Source organism: Pteropus medius, unplaced genomic scaffold (assembly GCF_902729225.1).
Source record: "Pteropus medius unplaced genomic scaffold, Ma_sr-lr_union100, whole genome shotgun sequence".
NCBI lineage: Eukaryota > Metazoa > Chordata > Mammalia > Chiroptera > Pteropodidae > Pteropus > Pteropus medius.
Genome location: NW_024351730.1, coordinates 26,827,580 through 26,836,064, shown reverse-complemented (window position 1 = coordinate 26,836,064; position 8,485 = coordinate 26,827,580). Strand labels below are relative to the sequence as shown.

At 33.2% G+C, this 8,485-nt stretch overlaps 1 pseudogene; it reads left to right on the top strand.

The window, feature by feature from the left end:
* The first annotated feature begins 2,224 nt into the window (after window positions 1-2,224).
* On the top strand, window positions 2,225-7,965 carry LOC120588207 (60S ribosomal protein L34-like; annotated as a pseudogene).
* Window positions 7,966-8,485: the final 520 nt, after the last annotated feature.

The following is an 8,485-nucleotide window of genomic DNA, read 5'->3' as shown; positions in this document are numbered from 1 at the left end:
CCTAATGGTATTTCAGAGGTTATTATTTTTCATGAATGTTTTAAATAGAATATGTGAACTATATGAAAAGGCATAATTCCTGTTTATTCTCCTCTAGGGTGTAATCACATAGCCAATGAAAAACAATGTAATGGAAAATTTGTTGAGCTGGAGATTTTTTGGTTTGTTTGTTTTAAATGAACAAGCATAGACATGAATTTTATTGTTTTCATTCCCAGAGATTTTCTGGTCTATCTTGAATTATAACTTGCCTCTGAGTTGCTACCTCTTAAAGCAAAATATTATAGAAGTACATTTTGTTGAAAAGTATTTCTATTTTCACAAATAGAATATTTTACAGTTTTTTCCAATAAATACAAATAACTACAGGAAACTTGAAATAGAGCTACAGCAATACTAGATTTATTCATCCAGTTGTCATTTATTGAGTGTCCAGTATATGCCAGGTATTGTGTCTGCTTGGCAGTGGGAATATAAAGATGAGTAAAATATTTTACCTGTGAAGAATATACTGTTTTGTGGAATAAACAAATAATGTAAAAATATGATCACTATCTCCCCCATGCCCCTGGGCTACATCACACTGGGAATAAAATCAAAGGTAAGATAATAATGTGTTTCTTTGAAAGCGTCTCATGAAATGCCATCTCCCCAAGCCCTTAGACTCTGGTCATTGTGGGGTTGCTCCAATATTCACATTGAGGTTATTCACTATCTTGGAGCAAAAACGAGGAGTGCCTGTTCACAAGGATGCCATTTGCTTTGTTCTTTACACATTCTTGCCTGTCCCCTTTCCTATGTAGACAAGAAGTCTCTGTGCCATGTGGGACTAGAACAACCACTAGGTTTCTTTTTATTTCCACATTCAAAGAACATTTTAAAATATCCATGCCAGAGCCCCACCACCCAAAATTCTAATCTAATTCTTCGGCTTTATTTTTAATTATGGAAGTGATTCTAACCTGCAGCCAGGTTTGAGAACTGCTATCCTAGGTGACTCTTCACTATGATAAATTCCTTGACTCAACCAACCAAGCCAGAGTATAAATAACACAGCCCTTTGGGTCTGAAGTCATTGAAAGGACTCCTGGTTCCGGGCCTTCACTTCTCTTCTTTCTGGGTTCTGAAATTTCTTCTCAATAGGGCAGAAAAGAGACTGAGGTGAAAAGCCTGATCATCACTCAAGTCTGCTAAAATGGAGGGCATTATCCCTATCTCATCACAGTTTCTAGTAATTGATGAGAGCAGTTCATCCCAACTAGATGTAATGGCAATTACTCAGTTACATAAGCAAATAAATCCAAGTTTGGCTAACACTAAGTTGGAATTCTATCGTATACAACTGAAAAGACTCCTAGCCAATATAACCTCCTTCCCAAGCTGAAAATTGGGCCACCTGTTCAGAGTTTCCATAAAATGTTATACACTCTTCTAAGAGCCATTAATAACTTATATCTGAATTATGTGTTTGTTTCTTTCATCTACTAGACTACAAGCTTCTGTAAGGTAAGAGTTCTCTTCTTCCTTTTTTCCTTTTTGTTCCCTTGTAAAGTCTGGCAGAGAATATGTGTTCAGTTGAAAAACAAAACAAAAAAACATGATGGATGAATGAGTAAAAAATAAATAAATATTATCCTCATATTGAAAGTTCTTATATTCTTCCCTCAATAGAAATAATGCCCAGAACTCAACGATTCTGAAAAATCTCTGTTTTAATTAAAAATTTAAAATAATATTAATTTAAAATAATATTAATATTGCTCAGCACATCAACAGTGGATCTCAAAAACCACCTAGGCGTCCTATTCCTCTATGCTCTTTACCACATTCTAGAACCGCAATATCTGTCAGAAAGTTGGCGGTATTTTAAATCAGGTATGAAACAAACCCTCCCCCAAAATCTAAGCCTACAATTCTGAAGACATTAAATTTTAATGTCTTGAATTTTAATGACATTAAACATTGCATGTTTTGAAGAATTGTACCTATCACTGAATATGTTTTGTGTTAGTCTTTATTTAAAACTTGAGTCCATAAAATTCCTCAAACTATGGCCAGCTGTAGACCAGAAGAAAGTTGATAATATACTTTGTTTCATTTGTGTTTATTTTTGTCTGAATTTTTTTAATACAATATGTACCACATTTCCTTAATGACTTACTTTGTGATTACATGAAAGAACCCCTGTGTATTCTTCCCGGGACGGTATGTGCCAGCATTCAGAATGGTCCAGCGTTTGACATACCATTGAAGGCTGTCCTACAGTACAGCCTCTAATAAAACTAGTCCATCCCAATCCCCTGGTAATTGAACTGTTTACCTTTTTACCAAGAAGGACGGGAAAGCACCAAAATCTTCAGGAGATATGTGCCCAGGCTGACTTTGTGGACTTTATGCTATGAGACCTGAAGTTCTCATAAGGTTGTCTAAAATGAAAAACATGGCAACCAGGGCCTATGGCAGATCCATGTGTGCTAAATGTGTCTGTGATAGGATCAAGCATGCTTTCTTTATTAAGGAGCAGAAAACCATTGTGGAAGTCTTGAAGGCACAGAGTCAGAAAGTAAAATTTTTTAAAAAATGAAGCTTTTTTGAGTAATAAATTTTTTGTTCTGTTAAAAAAAAATGGTATAAAAATATCATATTTGAAAAAAATCAATATTGCCAAAGTTGGAACTATTGAACAATGGAACATTAGCAGGGGTCTTGTTTGCAATTTAAGATCCCAAAGTATAATTTCTTTCATTACATGAACTAGAAAAAAATCTTCGTGTGTCTGAACATGTCATCACTCTCCTGAGGCAATCATGACAAGTTCTTAGAATGCCAACTGCATTAATATATGATGTGAACAATAAATTTGAATAAACGGGGGAGTTTTGAAGATAATTCAAAGTAGTCCATCTTTTCTCCAATGGCTAGAAAATTCTAATATAATGAGTATTTTCCAATTTTAAGGTTAACTAGAACTTTTTCTAACTTTTAGCAATTATAACAAATTTATTCTGGATTTACATTTTAGGCTCTTTTCAAAAAGTTAGACTGAAAACAAATATATTCTTGTAATGACTTAAATATCAAGTAAAGTAAAATATTCAGATACCAACTAGCCAATATTTTTGTTAAAATTGTTTTATTAAAATTGATAAAATAACAAATGACTTTTTAATCTTTTCTGCAGTTTTTTTTTTTAAGCAGTGGACTGGACTACTTTTACAATAAGGCAAAAATCTAGCAAAAAATTATAGAAGTAATAAATATTACAAACTTTAGATGAGAAAGAAAGACAAAGCAGTTAGACCCATCTCATTCCTGAACACAATTCTTTTGCAGTGTTTTCTGTCTGTCAATGGTATCACTATCCAGTCTTGGAATCCAGAAATCTGACAATCCTGTTTGACATCTCTCTCCCTCTCATCATATATCTCATTGTTGTCTAGACCATGTCCACCTTTTCACAAACTCCTGCCAATCTTAGGTCATAAACATTTCTTAAATCCATTCACATTTACCCAGCTCTGCTGATTGGTACCAATACCCTAGTTCCAACTACCATTGTTTCTCACCAGATATTTACTTTAATAGCATCCTCACTCTGGTCTTCTCATCCTTCTAGGCCTTTTCCAGACTATATTCACTTTAAAACCAGAGTGATTTGCATGTTAAAATGCAAATTTAATCATGTCTTACTTTTTTTCTTTTTCCCACTACTCTTAGGTCAAATACTAAAACATTCAACAAGACATGGTCTGGTCCCCCCTCACCTCCCACCTAGAGCCCCCTTACTTGTCTATGTTCTAGACACACCACTTTCCTCTAACTTCTAAAACATGGCATTTGTCGATAGTGTTTAACTGTGTGTTTGATTCCATGGCTAGCACAGCCTGGGGCAATAAACATCCTGGTGAATGTGCATGAATGATGAATGATGGATGAATGAATGCATGAATGAATAAATATAATGCTGCAGGATAACATTATACTAGGTAGATATGTAGTACTAGAACTCTTGTTCTGCCATGCAAAACACATATTTTAACTTGTTTTCTTCATAAATAAGCCACTGGTCAGCACCATTGCATAATATGTAAAGAACTCAAGTAACAACTCAAAGCAATATTTCTTTGATTTCCATAATAGAGATAGGCTTCTGCACTATGATTAGAAATACAAAAACTAATTTATTAATCATATGCATTAGTTAAAATATCATTCATTTGTACTCATAGAAAATATCTTTACATAAAGTTGTTAAATAATAAATTCATACATATGGAAACATTTGCATTTTGACTGAGAAAGGTACAGATGCATTTGACAGTAAAAATAACTTTAATAGCAATTTCTTTGAAAGAACAAATTTTAAAATAAATGTGTGATTTAGGCTGTTTTTTAAATGGGATTGCTGAATTGATTCTGAACGGGGAGATGTAATTTAATCTGGTCAATCTATCCTATGATGCAGTAGATAGAAAGAAACTCAATAATGTGGAAGAGGGGAAATTAGGGGAAGATTAATATCTACTCTGAACTACACAACATATTAAGAATTTAATATACGCTATTTCTCTTAATCTCTTACCTGCCTTAGAATTGTCCTCCCTTACCTACAGGAGATGTGTTCCAAGACCTCCAGTGGATGCCTGAAACCTCAGATAGTATTGAATCCTATATATATTATGTTTGCATATATTCTGTTTTTTCTTACACATACATAACTTTTCACTTAAAGGAAGTACTTTACTGTTTCTCTTTGGCATACCCAAATTGCCAGAATTACTACTCTTGCACTTTGGAGCCATTATTCAGTAAAATAAGGGTTACTTGAACACAAGTATTGTGAAATCACAATGATAGATCTGACAACCAAGAGGGCTACTGAGTGACTAACAGATGGGGAGTGTGTACAATGTGAGTATGCTGGATAAAGAGATGAATGCACATCCTAGAAGGGATGGAGCAGGATGGCACGAGATGTCATCATGATACTCAGAACTGCGTGTAATATAAAACTTATGAACTGTTTATTTCTGGAATTTTCCACTTAATATAGTCAGACCACAGTTGACTATGGGTAACAAAGGGAAGCCGTAGATAAGGGGGGACTACAGTATCCCCAGTTTACTGTTAAGAAACAGTGCCTGGGAAGTTACACAAATATTAAGGGGCAGCCAGAGTATTTGTCTGACTCTAAAGGCATCTCTTAATTTACTGTGATAATTGCAGAGCTCAATAACCACCACAGATCTTTCTTATTGTTTGGGATACACATATACACACATACACACACACACACACACACACACACACAGAGAGAGAGAGAGAGAGAGAGAGAGAACCCTGTAATTTCTTTGATAGTATGGACAATTATTTGTCAGACAATTACTGTGTCTCTTTGGATGATTACTTTTGTGATGTATGTCTAACGCTCACCGAGTGTTTGCTATTTGCAGACATTTCAGATCAAGTTCTAAACACTTTATGCTAATTATCTTAATATATGTGCTTTATTTGCTTTGAATATGTTATTTTACTTTTTTTTTTTTTTTGCGCATTTCTAATTATTAGTCAAATGTGAAGCAATGAGATGAGCTACATACTGGAGATTATAAAGCAGTGTGGCCGTGAGGGAATTGTGGAGCAAGCCAAAGTTGTCAGCAAACTCATTTGGGCTTGCTGTCTCCAACACTTCCTCCCAAAATATATTATTTTCTCATACCATTGGAACGCTTTCCTTGAGTATTCTTACAGCCAGTGTTACACATAGAAAAATGCTCTATATCCATTGCAACTGGCCTACTATTTTTTCTTCCTCCTTCATTCTATTATTCTAGCAGTATCAAATTCACCATTCACTATTTTTTTCCTCAACCAAGCTCAATCTTAGAACAAGAATTGAAATACAAGTGCCCACAGGGATCAGATATATGACATTACAAGTATACCAGCTTTGATAAGCCAGTCTATTTCTTACATTAAAAATACAACCTTTTAAAGATCATATACTGAGACATTTTTCTCAATATCGTTAGTCAAACACTAAAAACAACTGAGTTACAAACCAAAAAATATATCATATACACACATTAACACACACACACACACACTAAATGAAGTATGAGTAACAGAGACAATGCACTAATCTCAGTGAAGAAGGAACTTACTATAATGCTAAACCACAAACTATTAACCACAACCAAACACTAAGAAGGCTTTATGAAGCAGAAGCAGTATGCAAAGGAGCAATACATCACACTTCTGACCAAGAAGGACACAATTCGTCCCACATAATAAATATCTCCATCCTGAAGGCATACTTAATCATCTGTCTATCTATCTGTCTGTCTGTATATCTATCTATCATCTGTCTATATTATCTATCATATATATATACATATATATATATTTTTTTTTGCTTCTCTTCCCATTGCTGTGGTTTACATAGTCACACTCACTTCTTTGGAAAATTTTTTTTTTTTTTTTAAAGTAGGGAAAATAAGTGATATCACTCATTAATCCCAATTATCTTCTGGTATAGTAGTTGTCAATATTTAGGTCTCAGAGCTGTTTCTCATATGTTGACAGATCTAAGTTAGAGCATGAGTTCCCCTGACAAATGGCATAGAAACAAATAAACATAACCTTTCCTTTCCACTTTGGATGAAATGTTACTAATTTGAGGTGACAACACTGATTTCTAACACTGATCTGAAAATCTGGATGGCAGTTACTATGATTTTGATTAACTTTTACGTGGTATGGCATCTGAATTATTTGTTGACAAATTCAATTTATTTTATAGACCAAACTTTTCAAAGCAGGGGCCCATATTCATTATATCATATCTTATTATAATAAATGAAAATTTAAAATCAATGTAAATGTCCAGCAATATTGAGGAATAGAAGAAAATGTTAAACAGCCATTAAAAATAATGTTTTTGAAACATTTAATAGAACATAAAAAGTTTAAGGTATAATCATAAGAAGAAAGAAAAATGGATGTAAAATCATTTACATTATCTCAATTTTAGAAAAAAATATATAATATATACATAAACTATGACAGGAAATATGTTAGTCTGTTAACTGTGATTATCTCTGGGTCATGAAATTTATGCATGATCTCTAATTTTCTTCTTGATGTTTTCATAGAATCTTCTAAGTTGTCTCCATTAGAAATAGGTTTTATAATAAGGACAAACAAAATTTTTTAAAAAGTGATCTGTAGAACTAAAAATAGAAAATAGCCATTGGTAATGAAAAAGTTTGGAACTACTGCCTTAATGCTAAAATGGAAAGCAAGGTAAAAGGAGAGGTAAATTTATCATTTCATTTCTTTCTTCCAAGATGACTCCTAAGCCTTTCTTTAGGCTTTAACTCTCATTAACCTTAGCTGATCATGTGGGTATTTGACCGCTTAAAATAATGTTCAGTCTAAATATAAAAAAGAGATGTGTGTGCCTCCTTGGATTCTAAACTCAAAATGGTAAAATGAATAAAATTTATGAAAATAATCAAAGAACTATAATTTTTTTAAAAGTGAGCACTTTTTACCTCTAGTACATTTTATCTTTTAGTATTTTGAATAAAATACACTCAGGTAAACTGCTGGGTTTTCTATATCCTCCAAAAGTTATGTCGTAATTGCTAGAAATAATAATAATAATGATGATGATGATGATAATAAATATGGTATATCTCAAGCACTTTTGAAATGAAAATCATATCATATGATTCAGTTTTTATTTAATGAAACAACTAGAAATTCTGAAATACTATATATGTTCTCAATTGAAATAAAGAACATTTAGTAAAGAAATAATTTAGTTCTTAGTTGAATTTGCTCTAGAATAACAAAAATTATAGATTTTATATGAAAATGAGCAAGCCTTCAAATTTAATACGACTATTATTACATTTCTAGGTTTTAGGTGAAGAAGAGTTGCCTAAGCTCAAACTTTAAGCTTTACCAATTCTCAGAATTCAATAAAGAGATAAAATTGCAGCTGAGGCCAAAGAGAAAAGTTAGCACCCTGGTGAGAGCTGTTTATTATTGTGCCTAATATTAGTCAGAATTGGTTATGGTTCCAAAAAGCCCTCTGAGAAGTATTTGATAAGTTATTCGAAAGAAATTCTTTAAATAGCTAATTTTCTGGAAAAGCATGGTAACTATATTTCTCAAAGGTAAGACACTCTTTAATAATAATTGTTTTGTTAGGCTCTTGTTCTCAGTCAGAAGCAAAGGTGAAGTCAATACAGGAACCTCAACATATTCGGCATTCAGGTCTTTGTCAGCTATCACCAACAGCAGAGTTTATGACAAATGAGGAGCCAGGCTTCCAGCTGAATTTCAGTGTAGTTATTTTTGTTTTAATGTATGTGTGAATCAATTAATCCTGTCATAGAAGGGCATCGTAAACTGTGTGCCAGAGTTAATGAGTCAGCCATTATCACATCATTACACCAGCTGGCATAATGTAGCA